Genomic DNA, 25,299 nt, shown 5'->3' with positions numbered 1-25,299 from the left:
TAATGTATATGAGAGACAGAGGCAGCTTGGCAATAGCAGTAAGGCAGCACCCCAGTCTTAGAAGGAGAATCCCAGAGTTCAAATCCCAAGAAGCTCTGATTCCCAGGATCTGTGACAACCCCCCCTTCCACCCCCCAGACACAACTAATTTTAAGATTAATTACAGAGAAGTTGATGATCTACCATGGGAGTCAGTCACTACTAAACATTTATTAAATGTCTGCTATGTGCCAGGCACTGTGCTAGGCTATTGCTGCTGTTGTGTTTGTCCTTCGTTCTTGAAGAGGACCATGACATCAGGGAAATGACATAACTTGCAGTTGTCTTGGATTTGAGTGAGGGCTGTGCAAGGTCACCAGCCTCACTTTCTCCCCCAGAGCCATCTGGATCTAGTGACCAGATGATATTCATCAGGATGACTGGAGATGGCCCAGGACGCAATGGGAGACCCTGGCCCTTTCAGACTAAGGTCTTTTCAGGTTCTCACTTTGTACAGGACTTTTTCATAAGTTAATTAAGGGATGGCCCCTTTAATCAAAACTCCCCCCCCCCCCCATCAAACTGGGAGGGGAAGACCCTCAGGGTTCCTAGCCAAAAGAGAAACAGTTACTGTTTGGTATTTACATTCACTCTGTGCTAGGAGGGCGGGTACCTATTGTTCAATCTATGAGCTCCAGAGTGAATTGGGTTTAAGGCTTAGCACTGGAGAAAGAAATCTATAGGGATTCAAAGAAGGGCAAAAGAGTCCCTGCCCTCTAGGGGTCCCTAGTCGAACAGGGTGACAACATAAAACGAGCATGTACAAACATCACATAAATACGGGTCTTCGCAGAGGGAAGGCACTAATATTAAGTGCAACTGGGAAAGACTTCTTGCAGAAACTGGGACTCGAGCTAAGGCCTGGAAGAAGCTACGAGGCCACCTACGCTGATAAAATCATAAACCTCCACTTAAAAAATGCACTTACTCTATGGTGACCACAGGATCTTTGTAGGAATAAGCTCCCTGTGAGCAATTGCTTTTAACTAACTAGCCTAAAATCCTTGCGCTAAGTGTCCTGGCTTGGGGTCCTAGGGGTGGGGTCACACTGACTGGAGCTCAACAAACCCCTGGGGAAGAGGCCACCCCCTCAGTCCAATCCTCTGGAAAGCGGGAGGAGGCGCAGATAAGGAGTTGCGCAGATCGTCCCGGCTGCTTAGGAAGTGTCCAAGAGTCAATTGACCTTAAGCAATGCGGAAGATCCCGTCCAGCTCGGCTCCAGCGGTCTGAGAGGTGCTGTTACCCCTTCTCCCCACCGCAGGGCACTGACACCTCATTTGTGGATGAAAGGGTTGCCGGCGTGGGGCGGCGGGGGGGCGCTCCTGACAGTCTTACACCACCAGCAGGGTGCGTGGGGGCGAGGAGTGGGGGGGGGAGATTAGGTGTTTGCGGGCAATGGGGCGACGTTCTAAGCTCAGGGCGCAGACGTTCTAAGGTCACACTGCGGGCGCTCTAAGGACAGAGCGCAGGCTGGCCTGGCTCTGGGCTGGGCAGCAGCGCGGCGGCGGGTCTGCCGACCTTTACATCTGGGACCGGTCCCCAGCCTCAGAGTCTCGGACCGGGCATCGGGCCCGGGGGAGGGCGGGGGTCCTGCCGCGGCTGCTGACCACTTTCTGTACGCCTCCTCCTGCAGTATTTCCAAGTTCAGCCCGGCCCGCCCATCCTCCGGCCGCCCGGTCCCCGCCCAGCTGTGGGGCAGGCGTCCAGCCCGCCCGCCTCCCTCTCGCTCCCCACGCGCGCAGCTCCGCCTCGGGCCCCAGCCGGCGCAGGCGCCGCCGGACTCCAGGTTGCCATGACCACGGAGGCGCTTCCCCGCCCCCTCCCCCGGCAGCCCCCGGCCCCGCCCCTCGCGCCGGCCCCGCCCCCCGCTGGCGCCCCCCCCACCCTCTTGGCCCCAGCAGGGTAGGCTGCGCGCCGGCCGCCGGGGCTGGGCAGCGCAGCGCGGCTCGGCGCAGGTGGCGGCAGGTGTCCCAGAGCCCCGGCCCCCCAGGGTAGGTTGCACCGCGGGGCCGGCGGGGAAGGGCGGGGCGTGAGAGTGGGAGGGAGCCCCGCTGCCCGCTCGTTCGGCCCGTGGCAAAAGGGCTGCAGGTGGAGGGCTGGCGATGGCGGTGCCCGGGGCGAGGGGCGAGCGACGGGCGGGCGGCGGCTGCGGCGGCTGCGGAGCCCACGGATCCGGGCGGCTGAGTGAGTGCCTGGCGGTCGGAAACTTTCTGCCCCGGGAGAAAAGTTCCCCGAGCGTCCGGGGAGGGTCCAGTGTGGGGGCGGCGGGGAAGGATCGAGGTCCGGTGCACCGGCCATGGGGAAAGGAGTAGATTCCAAGAGCTCTCCTCCCGGACTTGGGAGCCTGGGGGAGGGGGCCCTCGGCCGGGATCTCGAGGGCCCGCGGGCGAGCTGCGACTGGGAGGGAGTGTATCCCCCTCTGTGTCCCTCCCCTGTCCTCCGTCCAAGGTTCCGTAGTGGATCCTGGGCTGGGAGCGAGTGGATCGCCGGGAAGGCGGGGTGAGGGATTGGACCGCCGCTGGGATTTGGGCTTCGCTCACAGTGGATTCCCCCAGACTAGGGGTGCGGGTGGGGGTGGGGGATAGGAGATCAGAGCTGGGATCCCAGGGAGAGATTAAGGTGTTCGGAAGGCTTGTGGGCTTGAAGATAGTGGGTCGCCTGAGCAGTGAAGGGGACTCCCACTTTCCTTAACCTCCGTGGATCCCTTACGGACCCACGGAATGCGGGGCGTGGGAAAGGCCCAGAGACCCGCGGTGGCCGCCTAGCCGCTCCTGGGGAGTACTCCGCGGGCCAGGCTCCGGTCCATCCCTCTCCCCGGGGATCTTGAAGGCCCCCTCGCCAACCTCTTGGGGGGCTCGTGTTCCCTGGCGCGCCCAAGCCCCTCGTGGATTTCCACCTTCTCACACAAAGGGCCGCGGAAAGGAAGCCGACGGCTAGGTGGTGGGGGGCGTGGGGTCCTCCGTGGACGTCCCTGAGGGTTCTGGGGTGGGCTGAGTGGCTCTCCCGCTTCATTGCTCCCCCACATCTGCTCGGAGGCTTGGCTGGGAGAAAAACAAAGTGGCTTTGATGGGATTAAGGGCTCAGGCGGCCAGCTCCAACCTAACCCCTACTCTCCCCGGAGCTGCATAGGATTTCCCCTTCTCTGTCATCCTGCCTTCCCCGCCCCCAAGCTTAGTTGGGCCCAGGCAGTACGGTCTAGGGCCTGGACCAGAGGGAGGCAGGAGGCCCCGAGGGGAGAAGGATGGGTGACCCCCAGCTTCGGGGAAATGGCCTATTGCCCCACACTCAGCATCTGACCTTTTAAACAGACAGCTAGCTGCGGGTCTCTAGCCCCTTTCCGGGTAGCCAGGGATGTTCACTTAAACCTCATTATCTCTCAGGAGATAATTGAGCGTCTGACATCCATAATTTGCCCTAAAGCTGGTTCTGATGTCTGTGTTTAATGCCAGGCTGATACTTAGCTTTCCCAGAGGTTATCCATTATCTTTTGGAGGGGGATGTGGCTTTTGGACCTGGTGCCAAATGTTTTCCCCCGTTCCTCATCCTTCCTTCTGCCTCCCCAACTCTGTCTAGTCTGTTATAGCTGAGGTAAGGCCCTTTTCATCTAGCAGCTTGGAGAAATTGGTTTCCATGGGGGCTGGGCCTTGTCTTGGCCAGCCTAGCTCAGTAGGTTTGGTTTAATCAGTAACTTTTTACCCCGGGCATTCACTCTCTTTCGATGTAGCTAGACTTTGAAAATATCTCTGAGTTACAAATTGGTTCTGTTAAGGTGTTGGTGACGAGGGAGACATTGGGGGCCTCCCCCAAAGGCCTCGCTGGGGCATGCCAGGCATCCTTATGGAAGGGATCACATAGGTTCAAAGACACACAGAGTGAGCTGGGAGGAGTCTTGGAGGTCATTTGGACCACCCTCCTGACTAGGACATTTTAGAATGGACCTGGGCTTAGAGGCTCATTTTTAGCTGGAAAGCAAGTAGTCATCATTGGGATTTCTCTAAATAAATAGGGCTTGGAAGCAGATTTGCTAGTATCTGCATTGAGCGAAAGACTTCAGAGTGGACAGCTTGTGGCAAATTAACATTTTATTTCTTTTTTAAGAAAAGTTTTCTTCACAAATCACCATCATATACTTCCTCCACCCATGTCTTTCCCTGTGACAAAGAAAAGTCTGCTAAGGGAAACTACCCAATATATATTGACTCAGTCTTACAGCATTGCCAACCTCTCCATAGCTCTAAAGGATCAGTTAGCTGACGCCCTTCATTTTACTGAGGCCCAGAGAGCTCAAAAACACCCTCACAGATACTACGTGACAGTGTAGGATTTGAACTCAGTTCTGTGACCGGTAAGATCATTCATCTTTCCACTGAGCCATGTGGATTGAAGGTGTGTTTCTTTATCTCAGGCAAGATTGGTCATTATAATTACACAATTTTATTGTTCACTGTTTACATGGGTGTTCTCATTGTGTATAATTAAAAAAATTTTTTTTTCCCTCACAGTCAACACTTGCACTGATTTCCTATCCCTTCTGGTTCTGATGTGGGCATTCATTGCCAGGCAGCTTAAGGTCACAGATCTAGAGCTAGAAGGGTCACTTTATTAGATGAAGAAACTGAGGCTTAGAAATATCAGGTGACTTGTCCAAGGTCCTACAGCTAAGTAAGCATGAGAGGGGGGTTTCAAACCCAGGTCTTCCTGCCTCCATGTCCAGCAGTCCATCCACCATGGCATCCATGTCTCCTTTCCCATGAAGCACACTGAAGTGATTGGAGTTCCCCAAGGTCATCTGGCTAGTAAGTGTCAGGGGCGAGGTTCAAGCCTCTTAAGTTGAATTTATTTTTACAAATCCCTTTGCTCACAAAAATCCAGGGAGTTGAGGTGGGTGTTGACTTAAGTTGAGGCCTTTGGGGAGAATCAAACAGTGTTCCAGGGAGGGGGATTTCAGTTAGGACAGGCAGAGTGATGCAGCAGTGAGGGTCAGGAATCCCTAGTCAGAAACTGTGTTAGGATCCTGGGGTTAGAGTGGAGAGGGACCTAGGAGGCCCCTGATCTGATTCCCTCACTTCATAGAGGGTGAGAATGAGGCCTGGGCTGGGTTGGGGAGTGATTTATTAAGGTCAGACAAGCAGTAACAACTAAGATTTAGATTCTGCAAGTGATAGATTGCCCCACAGGAGAAACTGAGTGAGCAGAAGCATTGATTGGGCCCTTACCGTGTGCTGTGGGAATTATCTTTCCCTTGTCTGATCTGAACTTGGGGGCCCTCATTTTATTCATTTGTAAAATTGGGCAGCTAGGTGGCACAGTGGATAGAGCATTGGGCTTGGAATCAGGAAGACTCCTTTTCATGGATTCAGGCACTGTGACCCTGGTCAAGTCACTTAACTCTGCCTCAGTTTTCTCATCTGTAAAATGAGCTGAAGAAGGCAATGGCAAGCTACTCTAGTATCTTTGCCAAGAAAACCCCAAATGGGGTCACGGCAGGTCAGACATGAATGAAATGACTTAACAACAGCAAAAATGGACTGGATAATTGCTATTCTATTTCCCTGTTTTCATGGTGGGGGGGGTTCTCCTCTGTTAGATCGTAAGCTCCATGAGGGTAAGGACTGGCTCTCACTTAGCTCTGTCACCCCTCATGCCCAAAGCAGGTGCTTTTGAAGATGAAATAAAAGATACTAAAGAGGCCTTTCCTCAAATAGAGAAGCAGCTGGTCTCTGACGTCCCATTCAGTTCTAAATTTCTCTGATTCATGTTTGCAATCTGAAAGACACAGATTGTGGAATGACATACAAATGAGAAGAATTCTTACAAAACAGAATGTCAGAGACTCATAGAGATTGTCAAAGCCAGAAAAGCCTGTAGAGAATGTCAGAGCTGGGAGGGATCCTAGAACACAGACTTTATCAGGGAGCTTAGAATGCCCTGTCCAAACAGGGAAGGACCTTAGAAGAGAGAATGTCAGAGTTGGATGGGAGCCTAGAACACAGGTTCTCAGACCTAGGAGGGAGCTTACAACACATTGTCCAAGAAGGGAAGGAACTTAGAAGAGAGAATGTCAGAGCTGGGAGGGAGTCTAGAACACAGACTCTATCTGACCTAGGAGGAAGCTTAGAATACACTGTCCAAGAAGGGAAGGAACTTAGAAGAAAGGATGTCAGAGCTGGAAGGTATTTTAGAGGTTGTCCCATCTAACCCACTCACATTTACACATGAAGAAACTGAGGCCTGCTAATTTAATGGACAGTTGAGTGATAATAGATTGAGAACATTTTAAGAGTTGGCATAAATCCCAGCAGGCTTGATAGGAAGAAGGGGGTTGGAAAGCATTCTAGGTATGGGGTGCGTGTGTGTGTGTGTGTGTGTGTGTGTGTGTGTGTGTGTGTGTATGTGTACGTGTATGTGTACGTAAATGGTGGGTCAATCCAGCCTTTAGCTGACGTTGACCCGCCTGGGTGACCTTGACCATGACCTTTTGGGTGATCACAGGTCTCTATTAGCTTGTGCAAAGCCCAGTGGACCTACAGGGAGATAATGAATGAGATTGGCGACATGGCTGGAAAGTCACATGGGAGCGTTTGTATCTTAGAACCTGCTCATTCGCGTATTCACTGGACATCTTTGATCTTACGAGTTAAATTTGTCTTCCAAAGTTGGCTGTGCTTATGCTTAGCCCCAGCCCTCTTTGCATATGGTTCATGCTGAATCTTTTTTTTTTCTATCACTAAAGAGACATTTGAAAGCTGATATGATTTCAGGAAATGAATCCTGCCAAGCTTACGGTTTCCACAGCTTTCTCTAGCGTGGTGGAGTAGAGAGAGCGCTAGACGTAGAAACACAGAGATAAGGATTTGAATCTTGCTTCTAACACTTGCTTAGCCATGTCTGACATTTCCCTAGATGTAGGACTTTGAGCCAGTCACTCATTTGAGCCTTAGCTTTCTCATCTGTGAAATGGGATTACCCAACCATAGATCAGAACTGGAAGGCATCCCAAGGCCCTTTAGGCCAGCCTTCAAATTGCAGATGAGGAAGCTGAGGCCTAGGTAGGTGTGCCCAAGGTCTTACAAGGAATAAGCAAAAGTGGAGCCCTTTTGTCCCTCAGATGGGCTCTGAAATGTGCTACTATCATGGCTTTCTTGGGCAAGGTGCCAGCCTCCTGTGTCTGACGGTGTTTTTTGACAAGAATCACTGTGGGAGACCAGTGAGGCTCAGGCATCATTGACTTGGTTTTGGGGTCCAAGTGGTAATTGTGGCTAATTTTCCCGGTGTGCAAAGTGAGTAGTTAGGAGAGTCTCCAAGGTGTAACTGGTTGAGTCAGATCATCACCAATTAAAAAAGTAGGTTAACCGTCCTATTCAACCACTTCTGCCCATTCCAAAAAGAAGAACCAAAAAATCTAGTTCCAAGGTCCAAGACACTTTGTACAGTGTAATGGAATGGGGTGTTTGCGTGGGCCATGATGTCACTCACCTCAGTTGGCATTAATCATTTCAGCCATGGATTGTCTTTCCAAAGTGAACCTGGAGGCAGGTGAGATTTTTTTTTAAATCCAGATTTTTTTTAAAGTATAGGGAACTCCCAGTGAGGAAATTCCTTCTACCAATGTAGGCCAATACCTGCTCTGCAGGTGAGAGGTTAAGTGACTTATCTGGGGTTATACAGCAGGAGATGGAAGTAGACATTGAGTAGTGCCCCCTCTGAGAGGCTTCCTAGCTCATCTACTGGAAGGTTTTCTGGTTGGGTTCTCTGAGGCAGTGGTTGCTACTTTGTAAAGGAATTCTGTGGGTTCAGTGTATCTCAGGAGCCCCCACTGGTGTATTTACCTTTAATAGTCAGCCGGCAGACACTATTAACTGGAAGCAAAGGCATCCCCTTTCCTAAGCCCTTATCAGAAGAACCATAGATATAGAGCTCCTAAGGATCTTGAACATTTGGTCTAACCTTATGACTCTACAAATAAGGAAGATGGGTCCTACTTGTCTAGGCTCATTCAAATGGTAAGCATCAGAGATGGGATATGAACCCAAGTCATATGACTCCAGAATCAGTGCTCTTTTTCCTGTTCTACCAAAGAGAAAAATGAGCTCAATTAACAAGCATTTATTAAGCACCTACTGTGTGCCAGGCACTGTGTTAGGTGACAGAGATACAAAGACAAAAATGATACAGTTCTTTCTCTCAAGGGAGTTTATGGACTTTGAAATGAGAACAAAAGCTTTGTGGGGTAGGTTTTCCATTCTCCCAACCCCCCAGTGTTCTTGCTGAGAAAAGCTGCCTTTTGGATTTAAGTGAAATGTGATTTGATAATTTAAGGAAATGCTTACTTGTGAGAGCAAGCCCAAGTTTGGCAAAATGCTTTCCTGTCTATGTACAAATGTGGAAGTTTGCTCTTAAAAGATCTTAGAATGTCAAAACAGAGTGAGGGAGGGTCCCACCTAAAGGTCAAAGCCCTGATCTTGCAGTTGAGGAGACTTTAGCCTTGAGAGAGGAAGAGGCTTGGCCCAGGAGGATGACCTTTTTATTCCTAAGTCGATACCAAATGTTTTGTACCCAGAGTGTGAGGAAGGAAGGCCCTTCCCAGCTCTGACCCTTCAGGACACTTGGCTTCTATTGAGGAGGCAGATGGAGAGCTTCCAAAGGCCTTGGTTCACTGGTGCTTTGTAAGGGATGCAGTGGAACTATTGATATCCCCTCTTACAGATGAGGAAAATGAATTGTGCCCATAAAGAGTGGTGGGGGGTGGGGTGGGAGGGGAGCCCAAGGTGTGTCTGTCAGCAGTTGTCAGACCATAGTGCAAAAATCTCACTAAAAAAGATTAACAAGCCCATCTTAGAATGCTAGAATGACATGTCTGGGGTTGGCCTTAGAACAGAGAATGTCAGAGCTGGGAGAGCTTAGAACAGGGAATGCCAGAGCTGGGAGAGCTTAGAATGGGGAATGTCAGAGCTGGGAGGGGCCTTAGAACAGGGAATGTCAGATCTGGGAGGGGCCTTAGAACAGGGAATGTCAGAGCTGGGAGGGGCCTTAGAGATCATCTCCTTCAGGATTTCTTAACCTGGCATTTGTGAACTCCTTTTTAAAAATGTTTTGATAACTACATTTCAATATAATGGGTCTCCTTTGTAATTCTGTGTATTTTATTTTCTCCATTTGCAAACATGGTTCTCAGCAGGCATGCCTAGACTTCCCTAGACTCTCAAAGGGGTGCACACAGGAAGCCCCTCCTTTTGGAGATGAGGTCACTGAGCTTTGGAGGGAGGCAGGGCCTCCCAGGCTACAAGGCCTCTGGACTCCAGGCCTGGTGCTCTTTCCCGGGCTCTAGGTGGCTGTCTTTGTTCGGCAGTTGCTGGCTTCCCATCTCTTTTTTTATAAAAAGAGGGAAGCTGGGTAACTATTTAGAAGAAATAAAAGGCTCACTTGCAGCTCTGAGAGCAGGCCTTAGCCTGCCCGGAGGTTGGGGACATTATCCAAAGGGAAACATTTATGATTTATCTGTGGGCATTTTGAAAGTCGAGACTTCTTTGATAGTCAGTGGTGGGTCTCCAGCCAAGGAGTCGGTTCAGGGAGGAGGAAAGAGGGCTTCACTAGGTCAGGAGACTGGGTTCTTAATCCTGGCTTGGTCACCATCACCTTGCCTTGTGACCATAGAGAAATCACTTCCTTGTCTGTTCCTCAGTTTCCCTATCTGTAAAACGTGGAGGAAGGGTTGGGGGGGATGCCCTCAGGCTCCTTCCTGTCTCTGAAACTTGGATGCACAGGCTTGATAGAGAGCAGGACTAGCCATTGGCAAGATGTGCCTTCAAATCCTGCCCCTGACACTGAGCATGGGAAAAACCATGAGAAAGACGCAGAGTCTCAACTTTAGGCCTAGGGACTCCGTAGAAGCAATCTGGTGCAATATCATCATTATACGGGTGAGGAAACTGAGGCCCAAGAAAGGTCACACAAATAGTAAGCTTCAAAGGTGGGATTTCAGCCCAGGTCCTTGGACTCCGGAGCTTGGGTTCTTTCCAGTGTCCGGAAGGTGAGGGTCTCATTTCCCCAAGAGGCCTTTAAGGCCAAGAAAGTCTGGGCTTCCACGGGAGGATGGCCAGGCCAGGATGTGATTGTTTTCCAGGTGGGGCCCAAGGCTAGGCTCCCCAGAGGATGGTGTGATGTGTATTGTTTTCTTTTTCCTTTGGTGACAGATTTTTTGGGGGGGGCGGTGGGGGAAAGGAACTCACTGTTTATTTGTAGAGCGATGAGGTGCCTGAGAGAGAGGAAGCCGGATATCAGTGTTTATTACCCAGTCCTCTGAGGAGGTCTGGCTGCCAAGCTTTGGGTAGCCAGGGGTCAACCTGAGCCATCATGGCAGACTCTCCTAAGCTGGGCCGGAGCTCCAGGGGTGATGTTCCTGGCCATGATGTCTGTGAGCACATCAGTGTCCCTATTCTGAGAACTCCCTATACCCGTCAGCCAAGAACTCTTTTAATAATGTTTAGGAATTATAATACCAGCAGACACTTAAGAGTAGCTAGCATTTATTTAGTCCTTTTAAGGTTTGCAAATCACATTTTTTAAATTCTCAAATCAACTGAGAGAGGTTGGTGCTATCATGATCTCTCTTTTACAGATGAGGAAACTGAGGCAGACGTTGCTTCAGTGACTTGCCCAAGGTCCCACAGCTACTCTAAGATGGGATTTGAACATCAAGGCATCCCTGATTCCCAATCAAACTTGTACTCACTGCCCGACACTGCCTCTTGCTTAACTCCTTGGCTTAGGAGGCATCCTGACAGGGTCCCCCACCCTCAACTGACTTCTTGGCTGGAGACCCGCCATTGACTGTCAAAGAAATCTCCACTTTCAAAGTGCCCACAGATAAATGGTACGGTGGGTTGGGCTTGGTCACTTCTGAGGGGCTGGGTACAATTCTATGTCTGCAGAAAAAGGGCATTTTTCTTCCTTATAAAATAAGGCTGGGCCAGAGGACCTCTGTACCAACTATAAATCTTTGGCCCTCCGAAGTTTGGAATTTGTGACCGATGAGTGACAGAAGTTAAAGTGTTTTAGCAACCTTAGAACTCTCAATAAGTACATGTGACCCTGGGCTAGTCACTTCCCATCTCTGTGGTCTAGGCAACTCCCTAAGACTGTAAGATGCAGAAAAATTATCTTTATATTATCTTAAATATTTAATATAAATTATTTAATTATGTATCTATTATATGTAAATATTAAATATGTAATTTAAATTATTCTATTATAAAAAAATTACTGCTATTATTCCGTTGTGCAGGCTGGGAAGAACGCTGGGCTTTAGAGGCAGGGCTCCTGGCTCAGAATCTTGGCTTTTCTTGTTTCTTCCTGTGACCTTGTATGCCTTACAGACCTGGTTTTGCTTCACAGGGTCTCAGTTTCCTTATCTGTAAAATGGAGATGATAATCCTTGTGCTCCCTGACTCTCAGGGTTGCTGGACAGCGCTTTGTAAACCTGAAAGGACTTTAGAATTGGGAGATACTGTGGCAGTGATCATCATCATCACCATCATCATCATCGTAAAGTGCTCTGGGACTTGGTGGGCGTTCGAGGTCACTGGGGTCCAGGAAGGCCTCATGGAGAAGGTGGCCATGGAGACTGACAGGCAGGGAGGTGGTCACAGGGTGAGCCCCACAGAGTTAAAAGGTAGCTTGTCTGAGTTTGCCAAACTCCGGACAGCAATACCCCTATTAGCAGATTCTCTGGGAACAGAGTTCCTTTTCATGAAGTTGGCCCTGGCCTGGAGCCGGTGGAGGGACATTTCTGGCCTTGTCATCCCTGGCTTGGCGTGGGGCCTGGCTGAGGTGGGGAGGGCACTCCACCTGGTATGCCAGGAGCTGGGATGTTGTAGGTGGGGGCTGGGTTGTGGCCATGGCTGGCCTTTGTGTCATTGGAGGGAATGGCCAGAGCACTGCTATCTCTGTAGGTGGTAGATTGCCACTTCTGGGAGGTCTGCAAGCAGGAATGGAACCAAACCTCTTGTTGGTCCTATCTTGGTGGGGATTCCTTTCATGTGCAAGTTGAACTAGACTCCCTGAGGTCCCCTGCAACACTCATCTCTCCTGGAGGGGAAAGGAGGCCAGCAGCATCCCACCCAAGTGCAGGTGGGGTGGGAAGCAACCCTTGGAACCCTGCCCTGGGCTTCCTAGATTAATTTCTACCTCTCTTAGTGAAATCTAAGCCTAACACTGAAGCACATCTTCATTAACACTGATGTGACTTAGGGAACGAGCCCTTGATTTCGAATGAGGGAGCCCCATAGATAGAGAGGTGGAAATCTCAGCTGTGCTACCCACTACCTCCGTGCCCTTGCCCATGTCATTTCCCTTGGCTTCTGGCTAGCTCCACACCCTGAGGCCTGCACTCTACCTATCTTCGTATCTCCCCCAAATGGAAGCTCAGATTATGCTTTGGGGTCGTCTGGCCCTCTTAGTTCACCCAGTCTTGCCTGGAACCAAGCCTGGCCATCCCTACCCGGTGCCACCTCCCCTCCCCCCAGTTCCTAGCTCCCCTTTATGCATTTCCCTGCCCCTTCCCCCCTTCTCCCTTAGGAAGTAAGTTCCTTCATGGCCAACAGGGACATTTGTTTTGCTTGACTGCCTTTTTGTGACAAGGCTTTGGTTTTTCTTCTTCTTTTTCCCGGTAAGTGGGAGGAGAGTGATGGAGAGGGAGGCTAGACATAGGGTAGAAAAAAATAAAGAGGGTCATTGGAAGCATTTTAAAAAATGGACAGAAGAGAATAGAAGGTGAGAAAGCATCGCAGATGAGTAGGGCAGCTTTGAGAAACAGCTATTGAACTTATTATCAAGGTTAAAGAAAAGCAAGCTGAAGTTACTGTTTTTACAGAAATGATGTAATTCTGTGACCCATAATTCTGAGTATCATTCTCTTCTGTTACCCTGTGAATATGGAAATGCCCATTTGGCTGGCTGTTTGTTAAGTTCTGAGTTAATGATAAAAAAAGAATGTAACCGCCTTGAGGGCAAGGGCTGTATCGATTGTAGCATTTACATCCCCAAGGCTTACTGTAGCTGGGTGCCTGGCATGTAGTAAGCATTTACAAATCAGTGTTCAAGCTCTCTCTCTCTCCCTCTTACTCCCTCTCCCTCTTCCTCTCTCTCTCTCTCTCTCTCTCTCTCTCTCTCTCTCTCTCTCTCTCTCTCTCTTCCTCTCCTCCCCCCGCCCCCTGCCCTCCCCCCCCCCCCCATGTCTTGGTCTCTTTCCTCTTTCTTTGAATGTCTGTCTGTGCCTCTGTCTCTCTCCCTCTCTCTCTCAGTCTCTCCTTCCTCTCTCCACCCCACCTTCCCCTCTTTCTATGTCTGTCTCTGCCTCTGTCTCTCTCCCTCTCTCTCTCCCCTTCTTTCCCCTTCCATACAATAAAGGATCAGAACAAATTGGTCTCTAATGCCTCTGATATCCCTTGATTCTGAGTCATGACACAGTGCTATAGAGTCAGAGGTCCTGGATTCAAATCCTGGCTTTGTTAGTTGCTAGCTATGACTGTAATTATCCCCTCCCTGGGTCTTCTTTTCCTCGTCTCTAAAATGAGTGGATTAGAGAGCAGCAGTCCTTTCTGGCTCTCCTATTCTTCCTAGTTACGTCGAAACCATTGTGTGTGTTGTTTTCCTGGTTCTCTTCAGTTTGCATCAGTTCGTATCAATCTTCTCTTCTGTCTCTGTTTTCACCTTACAAAGGTGGAAATCATCCTTACAAAGCTCTGTTGTTCCATGTACTTCTGTGGTCCCCAAGATTTCCTAATAACTGAATTATAGCCTTCAGTCAGCAGACCTTCATGGAGCCCTTGCAGTGAGCATGGCCCAGGCCCAAGTGTTTCAGGCCCGAGGCGTCTAACACGCGCCTTGGGCTGAATGTGGCCTCTGGCACTGCCGAGTGTGGCCTGAACTAGTTAAAATTTAGTTCCCATCTGATTTTAATGTGTTGATATATTAATAAAGAAAGAAACCTATAAACACGTGTGGTTTTCTAAGTCAATATTCAGCCCACAGGGATCCTTAGGTGCTGCAATTTAGTGGCCCTTGTGTCTATTTGCCTTTGGCCCAGCTTTTCTAGGCAATACAGAAATGCATAATACCTCCTTTGTGCTCTCAGAGAGAGTCTTACTAGCATGGAAAATCATTATGTCAGCAAGTAATTATAAGGTAATTAGAATATCATTAGTATCCTAAGAGAGGTGTGAATGAAGTAAGATTATAGATTTAAATATGGAAGGGCCTCCCGGTGGTTATCTGGCCCAGCCCCCACATTTTACCGAGAAGGAAACTGAGGCACGGGGCATTCATTACTTGTATTTTAGAGCAGGAGGAAGGAGGTCACTTCCAGTGGGGTTAGGGGGTGAATCGGAGTTGGCTTCATGGCAGAGGTGGCCCTTGAGGTAGGCTTTCATTAGAGGGAATGACCTTGTCTGCTCAGGAAATACCAGACTGCCTCACTTGTCCCTTCTGAATTCCATGGCCCACATGAGGTTTTTCCTGGTGTAGTATGTGTTTATAGGGATTCCTGTCCCCTCAGTAGATGCTCAGCTCCTTGAGGGCAGGCCCTGTGCTGTCTTCCATCCTGGATTCCCAGGTGATGAGCACAGCAGGTACTTGATATGGGTCTGATTCTGTTGGATTTCTGTTCTTGTTCAGTGTCTGTTTTCTTAATGCGGGAGAAGGGATTGTCTCCCTAGTGGGGTGTAAGCTCCTTGGGGGCAGTGCCTTTGGTTTAGTGAGATACACATAGTAGGTGCTTAAGACAGGTTGATGAACACATAGTAGTCGATTAGTAAATGCCTGCTGGATTGAATTGTGAAGTGCCTCCCCTCCCTTTTCTTTTTGGTCTGAATTTATGATTTCATTGCTCCCAGCTTGGAAATTTACTCAGTCATTGGAGGTCGGCTCCTCCTCTGCCAACTCTGTGCCTTGGACAGTTGTGGTGGGGGAGCCACTTAAAGGTGGTGGACTTGCCCAGGGTTACACAGCCTGAATGTAAGTCTCCTGGACTCTTGCAGCCAGCTTTCTAACAAGGACACCCGACCTACCTCTGAATAGTGGGTGTAAAAGGAGGAGAGGCTTCCCAGGACAGGGGACAGAGCCCTGAAGTGGGAGTTAGGGGGCCTCAGCTTGCTTCCTGCCTTTAATGGTCACTCTGTGTGTGTAACCTTGGCCAAGTCATTGACCTACTCTGAGCCTCAGTTTCATCTTCTACAAAGGGAGGGGGTTAGATTAGATGACCTCAGAAGTCCTTCCCAGCTTTAAATCCCCTGAGGTTTTTTCTGCTTAAGACTGAGTGGTGGGTTTTTGTTTAAGCCCCTCAGACTGGTTGGGAGCTGGACCTGAGGACAGGGAACCCTGGAAGCTAGGCCAGGATCGGAAGGGCCACTGTTCCCTCCTCTCCTAGAGTTGGGTGTCATTGGCTTCAGTAGCTGATGGGCCTAAGAAGCATGGGGGAGGGGAGGGGAACCAGAGCAAGGCTAGACTAGGCGGCTGCCTCCGAGCCCAGGTCTGGGGTGTCCGAGGCTGGAAGTACAGGTGGAAGGTGAGGCACTTGGGTCCTGCCACACTCTGTCTCTTTGTCTCTGGCTCTCCTTGTCTCCTGTCTCCGTCTCAGTATTTCTCTTTGTCCTTGTCTCTGTGTCTCTGTTTGTCTGTGTCTCTCTCATCTTTGCTGTTCTCTGAGGAGGGATAGAAATAAGGGGACTCCGCACTCCACAACCACAGGAGGCAGGTTGGAGATCCCTGAGCTATCAGAAATCTATGGATATTTAAAGAACTCGGTGACTAAGAAAGCTATGGGATTATAGAACACCACAGTTGAGAGAGACCTTAGAACAGGGGATGTCAGGGCTGGGAGGGGCCTGAGAACAGGGAATGTCAGGGCTGGGAGGGGCCTTAGAACAGGGGATGTCAGGGTTGGGAGGGGCCTCAGAACAGGGGATGTCAGGGCTGGGAGGGGCCTCAGAACAGGGGATGTCAGAGCTGGGAGAGGCCTCAGAACAGGGGATGTCAGAGCTGAGAGGGGCCTTAGAACCTAGGTCAAAGCTGGGAGAGGTCTGAGAAATCCCAATATCTTGCGTTTCATAACCTGGGGTCTGCGAACTTGTTCTTTAAAAAATATTTTGATGACTGTAATTCAACAATAATTGGTCTCCTCTGTAGTCCCATGTATCCCCTGATCCTTAGAAGGGCTCCTGCAGCTTTCTCAGGCTGCCCAAGGGTCCATGACAGCAAAAAGATATAGACCTCTCTTCCCCTTGCAGTCCAGCCCCACCTTATTTACAGAGGAGTAAACACACTAAGGCCCAAGCAATTTGACAATACCTCCTGTATTATCTGGGGGGAGTCACTCAAGACCTTCCAGAGGGAAAGAGGGAAGCCTTGTGCTTCAGTGGATAGATCCATGAGCCTGGAGTCTCAAAGACTTGGGTTCAAATCTTGCTCCTTCCACATATTACTGGTATGACCCTGGACAAGTCCCTTTGCCTCTCCAAGCCTCAGTTTCCTTTTCTGTGAAATGAGGATGATAAAGCCTGTTGCACCCTACTCACCGGGTTGTGGTGGGACTCACCTGAGATGATTTAAGTCAGGTGCTCTGTCTGCTTTAAACAGAGAAGCGTCAGTCACTGCTGATGATTTACGATTTTGATGGCGATGACAGCTGCATTTATTGATATGGCACCTACTGCGTGCCTGGTACTGTGCTGAACACTTCTAACAGAGATTATCTTACTTGATCCTCACATCGACCCTGGGAGGTAGGTGTTATTATCATTCTCGTTGTACAACTGAGGAAACCGAAGCAGGTGACTTGCACACAGTCACACAGCTAAGGAGTGCCGCCGACAGAATTTGAACTCAGATCTTCCTGACTCTCAGACCCAGAGCTCTATCCACTGAACCACACTGCTTCATTCTTTACCTCTGGAAGGTCATGAGTGACTTTCCCCAGATCACATAGATAGTACTCTGTGCTTTAGGCTACCTCTAACTGGTACTCCTCCTCCTCCTCTTCTTCCTTCTCTTCCTTTCTTTCCTCTTCCTTTCTCTCTCCTCTTTCCCCTCTCTTTTAGAGTTAGAACAAGAGCTCTTCATTTTTTTAAACACCCTTACAAGGCAAAAATTTCACTTTTCACCCCATCAGAGGGCCGAGAGCTAGGAACTAGCAACTTTTGTGACTGGGTCCAGCATTCTGAAAACTGTCTTCAGATCTCTTCTTTAAGACAAATTGAAGTTGGGCTCTCTGCCCCGGCCATGGGGAGATGGAGTTCCCAATGGAGAGTAGCTCACCTGGGCTCCTTTGGGGAGAGAAAGCTTGCAATCTTCATTCATTCATCATTCAGTGTTCTAATGCCTTTCCCAGCTCTGACATTGTATCCTGAAATCTCTCCAAGCTTTGACATTTTGTGTTCTTTGGTCTCTTCCAGTTCTGACATTCTCACATTCTCTGCTTGGCATATGCTAATAAATCCTGCTTCCCTCCCTCCCTTCTTTCTTTCCTTCCCTGTCTCCCTCCCTTCCTTTTTTCATTCCTTCCCACCTTCATTCCCTCTCTTCTTTCTTTCCCAACGCCCTGAGCTCTGGCATTTTTAAAAATTTTAAACAATTTTAAAAATTAAATTTTTAAAAATTTAATTTAATATTTTTTCCAATTACATATAAAAAGAATTTTAGCATTTTTTTAAAAAATTGAATTCCAAATTCTCTCTCCCTTGTTAAAAGGTAAGCAATTTAACATAGGTTATACATGTGTAGTCATACAAAACACATTTCCACATAAGTCATGTTGTGAAAGAAAAACAGACCAAAAAACCCCAAGAAAAATAAAGAAAAAATCTGCTTCGATCTGCATTCAGACTCCATCAATTCTTTCTCGGGGGTGGACAGCATTTTCCATCACAAGTCCTTCCAAACTGTCTTGGACCATTGTATTGCTGAGAATAGCTAAGTCAATTACAATTGATTGTCACACAAGATTGCTGTCACTGTATACAATGTTCTGGTTCTGCTCATTTCACTTTGCATCAGTTCATGTAAGTCTTTCCAAGTTTTTCTGAAAGCACCTGCTTGTCATTTCTTAGAGCACAACGGTATTCCATCTCAATCATATACCACAGCTTATTCAGGCATTCCTCAATGGATGGGCATCCCCTCGACTTCCAATTCTTTGCTACCATAAAAAGAGCTGCTATCAGTATTTGTGTATGTATAGGTCCTTTTTTTTTTTGATCTCTTTGGGATACAGACCTAACAGTGGTATTGCTTGGTCAAAGGGTATGCATGGTTTTATAGCTTTTGGGCAGAGTTCCAAATTGCTCTCCAGAATGGTTGTCTGACATTTCTCATAAACTAAGGTTCCCCAGAGCCTCTCCCAGCTTTGGCATTCTACATCCTTCTCAGTAAATTACAGTCATGCTGCTAATGAGGCCAAGATCGCAGGTTGTTTCCTAGAGGGTGGCTTAGGTTTACTCTGATTCACAGCCAAGGACTACACCCCTAACCCAGGCCAGTTGGCCCACCAATGCCTCGCCTTTGGCCACGAGGCGGGGATTAGGTGAGAGAGTGAGAATGACTCAGGCCAGTGCAGGCCAGTCCCTGTTACCGGAAAAACCACTCTGATACACTCCAGTATCCCTGCTGGTAGGTAGGCGAGCAGGGGGAGGGTGACGTTCGGCATGGATCTGATCCCGTAGACCCTGTTGCTGGAGTGTTGAGAAGTCTACACTTGTGTCAGACCCAGGCATGCACCTGCCTGCATCTTTCTGGAGGTGAGGAGAGGCCAGGAGAGGTTGTGAAGTTGGGGATAATTTGGCCAGATTGAAGTCAGTTCCCTGTTTAATCCAATCCAACCACTGTTTATTGAATGCCCACTCTGTGCCAAGCAGTGTGCTAGATGCTACCAATACAGAAGGAAGATAGCCCCTGCCTTTAAGGAGCTTATATTCTCCTGGTGAAAAGATATTTAAGCCCAAGGTGCTTGGGGATGAGGACTAGATGTCTTGTGGCTGATGGCCACGGAGCTTAGGATGAGCCTGGAAGGAAGTACCAGGACTTTACCTCCCAGGTAAAGCTGAGGAAGAGAGTATCTTGCAGGCTTGGGGCCACTGTGCAGAGGCATGGAGTTAGGAGGCTGTATGGAGAATACATGTAGGCAGTTTGTCTGGAATGTAAAATGAGTGAGAGGGAGGAAAGGAAGAGAAGGCTGGAGCCAGGTCTTGAGGGGCTGAAAATGCCAAGCAGAAGACTTTGGGTTTTATGTGAGAGGCAGTAGGGAGGGCCTCAAGCTTGGACCCAGCCAGACCCGTGCTTTAAAAATATTCCTTTGGCGTCTGTGTGGACAGTGTATCCGAGAGGAGAGAGACCACTCAGGAGGCTGTGGCAGTGACCTGGGTGGGGAGGAAGGCGTGAGCTGGAGCTGCCTTGTCCTGCTTATGATCTGAGTGTCCTTCAGACTTTCCTTCTCTGTTAAATACTTCTTTACCTGCCGGAAGGGACTGATGAGGCTCCTGGAAGGATCCAATGAGATAATGAGTCTGAAAACATTTTGTGAACAATTAAATGCCATAGAAATGAGACTTTCGTATGACTGTATTTTGTAGAGGGAGAGAAGGAACAAACATTTATTAAGTGCCTACTGTGTGCTAAGTGGTTACAAACATCTCATTTGATCCTCACAACAACCCTGGGAGATAGGTGCTATGATGATCTCCATTTTACAGTTGAGGAAACTGAGGCAAACAGGATTAAGTTACTTGACCAGGGTCACACGGCTAGGCTATGTGTGTGAGGCTGGATTTGAACTCGGCTGTCCTTGACACCAGGGCTCTATCTACTGTACCACCTTAGCTATAAGTATGGAGTTCTTTGTGCCCATAAGAGTTTGTTATTATTAAATGGAATAGTTACCCAATGATAACATTGTTTGAGACTCCCTCCCCATTACCATGTATTAAACACTCAGTGTATGCCTTGAGGTCAGGGATCTCGATTTGTGCATCTAATTTAATCACCTGAAGTCCATGGCGCTCTGGACAGGTCACCGGGTGAGATTGCGTTTTCAGATCTGGCCTTTAATTGTAGTAGAAAGAGCTTCGAAAAAGATTTGAAAGCACTTCACACCCCGATCTCATTTTGAGCCTGCAAGGTCTGCTTTTTCTCCAGAATTCCGAAGGATTTCCAATCTTATCTCTGTTGGTAGTCCTGGCAACTCAGCCCAGCCTCCCCTTCCCAGGTGACTCTTGACCCTGACCCTCCTGCAGTAAATCTGTCCCAGGGGTTGGTGTCTACCCAATATGTCTTCTGCCTTCCTTGACTTTGCCTAGAGGTGTCCTTATGCCCATTTTAAGGTGAGACTTGGGTTCGGAAGAGGCTTTGAATGACTTAACAAGTGTCACAGGTGGGATTTGAGCTTAGGTCTTCCAGCCTTCAATTCCAGCATTGTCTCTGCTAGGCTGTGGTGTTGTTTCTCATCTGTCTCCTTCTCTGTCTTTCCATCTCATCGGTTTCTTTTGTTTCTCTCTTCCTCCTTCCTTTCTGTAAACTAGGGGAATATGGGGTATGACCTGGAATGTTTATTTACTCTGCATCCCAAGCATGACTCACTCATGTGGGCCTAGAGAGGTTCTGGGCCCACTGTTTGTTTTCTAACTGGCGGGGGGGGGGGGGGGGGGCGGTTTGCAGTGTGGTTGACTCTGGCATCCAGCCAGCTCCAAACCCAATCCCGTAGGGATCTGTGCTCTTCAGGACGTTGTCTGATTTGTAGGGCCTGGGAAATGAATTTTATTTTAAACATCACAGAACCATTTGCTTTAGAACTGGATGGGAAAGATTTCAGTCTCGCCCGCTGTATGTCAAGGGAAACCTTTCTGAGGGTCTGGGGGGTGGGGGAAGAAAGGTGGTAGGTAGAACATGCATTTGTGTAGCTGGCCCTGGTGGGGGATTCAGTGGGAAAAGCAAGGGACTTGGAACCAGTTTGAGTGCTGGCTTTGACACCAGCCTCATTTTTTTCATCTATAAAGTGGGCTTAATACTGTTTTATACTTCTGCTTTACCAGGTCATTGTAAAGGGAGCGCTTTGTAAACTTTAAAATGCTACGGACATAGGAATGGTAAATAATCACGATGACAGTGGATGTTTTCATGCCACTTTTTAAAGTTTGTGAAGCACTTTTTAGGGCTGACGTCTCATTTGGATCTAATAGCATCCTCAGGAGATAACTGCCATTCAAATCAACTCAATAAGTGTGTATTTTTTAAGATAAATTTTTATTGCTCTCTTCTGCCTTTCATCGCTTGTGTTTCCCAAATGTATTCCCTCACCCTTTCCCTCCCAGAGAGAGAAATCTCTTGTAACACCGACAACAAAAATTTGTTAGCTTTTATATAGCGCTTTGAAGTTTGTAAAGCATTCTCTGTAAATTTTCTCATTTGGTCCTCACAACAACCCTTGGAAGTAGGTGGGTTTTTTTTTTTTAGAGATGGGAAAACTAAGGTTAAGTGATTTGCCCATGGTCACACTGCTAGGAAGTGTCTGAGGCATGATTTGAACTCAGGTCTTCCTTACTCCAGACCCAGCTCTCCGTCTGGGGCTGCACCATCTAAACCAACCAAAATATTTTAAAAGTCTGACTGTATATAACACGTACACACACACGCCACATACGTGTTATATATAGTGGCCACTGGACCAAAGCACTGGTGACGGGTCGTGTCAGACTGTTGTGTGTATACACATGCATGCATATCTGTAACATGTATATAGATACACGCAGTGAGATTTTTATGTATGTCTATGTTTCTTTATTATACAATTCCTATATAGACTTGCCACGTAGAAGCCACTTAAATACTTGTGTGTATATAGTAAACATAGGCATACAAATACATGCATGTACATATACGTACATCTCAGACTATCATATACAATCAGATACGTGTGTGTGTAGTCTGTCTCTATATAAACCAGACTACATAAACACATGCATATGGATATATGTTCCTATGTTATATGGTTCCTGTATGTGCTTGGCACACATGAACCACTTAAATTCTTATGTCCGTCCCCACGTATATACACACGTACGTATATATGTGTGTGTGTGTGTGTGTGTGTGTGTGTGTGTATTAAAACAAATGATTACTTAAGAATATAGACGTACGTGTGTAGTCAGACTATTTATATACAGCCAGGCTTTTGTGTCTGATTGTGTCTCTTGTGTGTCATGTATAACCATATGTAACATGTACAGGATATATACTATACACGTCTAGCTATACGTAATAGTCTGTGTATAATATGTAGGTGTGTGCAAGTATGTGGCATATATACATTTAAAATATATACACGTGTGTGTGTGTGTATACACCAAGTGCTTGTTAAGTGACCCCTGTGTGCCAAGGATGGTCCCGGTCCTGGGAACACGATGGCAAAAATAAACATGTCCCTGCCCTCCGTGGGCTTATGTTTTCCCGATGGGAAGCGCGTCCACAGATAAGAAATCACAGCCGTAGTAGCCGTAGCCGCTGCTCAGGCTCCAGAGGAATGAGCCGAGCCGCTGAAGGATGAACGTCCTTGTTCCGGGTCAGGGTGCGAGCATCTGAGGCAGCATTCGAACCCTTGGCTTCTTGGCAGCATGCTGTGCACCGTGTGAGGCATGTGGGGCAGCCAGAGATGAGGAATCTGGGGCTCCCGACCTGGGACTCTCACGGCTGTTGGGGAGCTGGGATGTCAAAGACAGAACCGGCACGGGCGGCCCAGGAGAAGGGCCCTACGGAGGTATTTCTAGACCTGGTTCCCAGCAGGCTGAGCTTCACTAAGAGGCTCTTGTGCAAGAAAGAGGGAAGAGACCAGTGTCAGGCAGGGGTGGTTTGGGTGGCTGCCGTGTGGTTCTTTTGGAGTCAGGTTCAAGTTGTTTCTTGTCCTTTTCCCTGAAGTCTGTAAGCGGGCGATGACACAGAGGGGTGGAACCTAGAAGAATCAGGAGATCTGGGTCTGAGGCATGGCCCTGTCACTTACAAGCTGTGCAGCCCTGGGCTAGTCATGGCCCCTCTCCAGGCCTCAGTTTCCCTATCTGTAAAATGGGGGTAGTAACCCCTGCCCTGCCAAGCTGCCCTGAGGATCAGTGAGAGATGGGGTAAGAGTGTTGTGGACAGGAAAAATAATTTTCTTTCTTTTTTTCTCTCTTTCTTTCCTTCCTTCCTTCCTTCCTTTCCTTCCTTCCTTCCTCTCTCCCTTCCTTTTTTTTCTTTCTCTCTTTCTTTCTTCATTTATTTTTAAATTTTGAGTTCCAAATTCTCTCTTTCCAGCTCCGCCTCCAGCATTGAGGAGGCAAGAAATGTGACACTCATTATACATTTGTGAAGTCATGCAAAACATAGAGAAATGATATTCTTAAGGGACCAGCCTGGCTGTGTTGCTCCAATATTGAAAAACCTGCCTTATTGCTTCTGGGGTGAACCACAGATGCTTCTGATTATCTTGTTTGTACATAGTGGTTTGTGCGTCCTTGGGGACACGGTCTGTCTTTGTGCGGCTAGCGTTCGGCACGGTGCCTGGCACATAGTAGGTGCTTAATAAATGCTAGTCGACTGACTAAGCTTGGCATTTAAGGCCCTGTGCAGTCTGGCTCCCACTTACCTTTCCAAGAAAGGAAAGTACAAGCAATGATTAAGTGCCTACTGTGTGCCGGACACTGTGCTAAGTAACTTACAAATACCTCATTTGCTTTTTGCAGCAGTCCTGGGACGTAGGTGCTGTTATGATCTCCATTTATAATTGAAGAAACTGAGGCAGATGGAGGCGAAGTGACTTGCCCAGGGTCACATAGCTAGTAAATGTCTGAGGCTGAATTTGAACTCAGGTCTTCTTGAGTCCAGGCTTACCTCTCTACTAGCCTTTCTGGGTTTCTTTCATACCGTTCCCCTGTGTGTTTTCTCTGTTCCACTCACTGGCCTGCAAACACTTCCTGGACCTTGATGCTCTCATCTCCCACCTCCATACCTTTGTACTCAGGTACCATTTGCTCTGAACCTCCTGGTTGTTAAGTGATTTCTTCCTCGCTCGATTTTGCCGGGATGCTGGCTGGGTGACCACTTGACCATGTTGAGTTTCCTCCTTTGTGAAATGGGTATGTGATGCCTCTGGTGACTGCCTGTCAAGGTTGTTAGGAGGTTCCACACGAGACGAGACCTAATCCTTCTTAGCTTTTTGGTGTTTGGTGCCTTCTAAAACTCTGTTGCACTTCCTGTGACCCACTATACTTTAGGTCTAGGACAGGGGTGGGGAACCTGCGGCCTCGAGGCCACATGTGGCCCTCTAGGTCCTCAAGCGTGGAAGGGCTGCACTCGAGGACCTAGAAGGCCATATGCGGCCTTGAGGCCGCAGGTTCCCTAGAATATGCCTGTGCCTTCTGGGATCAAAACCAACTATCTCCACTTGGTTTTAGAAGTTCTTCAAATCTGGCCCCAATCTACCTTCCCAGCCCTATTTTATTCTATATCAGTTACTCCCCTTTGCCAGTTCTTTGGTCCAGTGGCCAGACAAGGCTCCTTGCTGTTCCTCTCACCTGATATTCCATCTCCTGTCTAGGTCCTCATGCTCAGAACACTCTTCGTTCCTCCCCTCTCTCCCTTAGAATCCTCAGCCTCTTTGAAGGCTCATTATCTCCTGCTGCTGGAGTTCTGAGCCGTTTGTGTGTCCTAGACCTCCCTGGCCGCCTGGAGAACACTATGGACCCCCTCTTAATATTATGTTTATAAGTGTGTAAAATTAAATATGGGAAGGGAGGGTGGGATAGAATTTGGAACTCAAAACTTAAAAAAAAAAGAATGTTAAAAATTGTTTTAAATGTAATTGGGAGGAAATGAAATGTTATTCAAAAATATAAAATATAGAATAAAAATAAAGGAATTAGGTAAAAAATTAATGCAGAAGAATTTATAAATATACAGTATAGAAATTTACAATTTATACATAAATAATTTATAATATGTAAGTTTATAAATGTATAGCATATACACTATAAAGGAAAACAATTCTATTAAAAAAAGATGTAATTTTTCCCTGGTCCACCTCTACCCACAGATTTCTTGAGGGCCTGTGGCCCCCAGGGTGAGAACCCTTGCCCCCTCCTTATCCTTTCTGTATTTGGGTCTATCTCGTATATCATATAATATATCTGGGTGTATTCATGTTTGGGTATGTCTTGAAGTGTATTGGAATGGAAACTCCTTGGGGTCAGG

The 25,299-nt window shown here is 48.1% G+C and overlaps 1 protein-coding gene across 1 annotated transcript in view; it reads left to right on the top strand.

Annotated features, from left to right (window-relative positions):
- The first annotated feature begins 2,189 nt into the window (after positions 1-2,189).
- Positions 2,190-25,299, top strand: part of KIAA1671 (KIAA1671 ortholog) — a 224,157-nt gene continuing 201,047 nt past the window's right edge. The window contains exon 1 of the mRNA XM_036758501.1: positions 2,190-2,223. The gene's annotated coding sequence lies outside the window, so the exon portion shown is untranslated. The remainder of the gene's footprint in view (positions 2,224-25,299) is intronic.

This window comes from Trichosurus vulpecula, chromosome 1 (genome assembly GCF_011100635.1).
Source record: "Trichosurus vulpecula isolate mTriVul1 chromosome 1, mTriVul1.pri, whole genome shotgun sequence".
Taxonomy (NCBI): Eukaryota; Metazoa; Chordata; class Mammalia; order Diprotodontia; family Phalangeridae; genus Trichosurus; species Trichosurus vulpecula.
The sequence above is the reverse complement of the archived record's forward strand: the minus strand, read 5'-3'. Positions and strand labels throughout refer to the sequence as shown.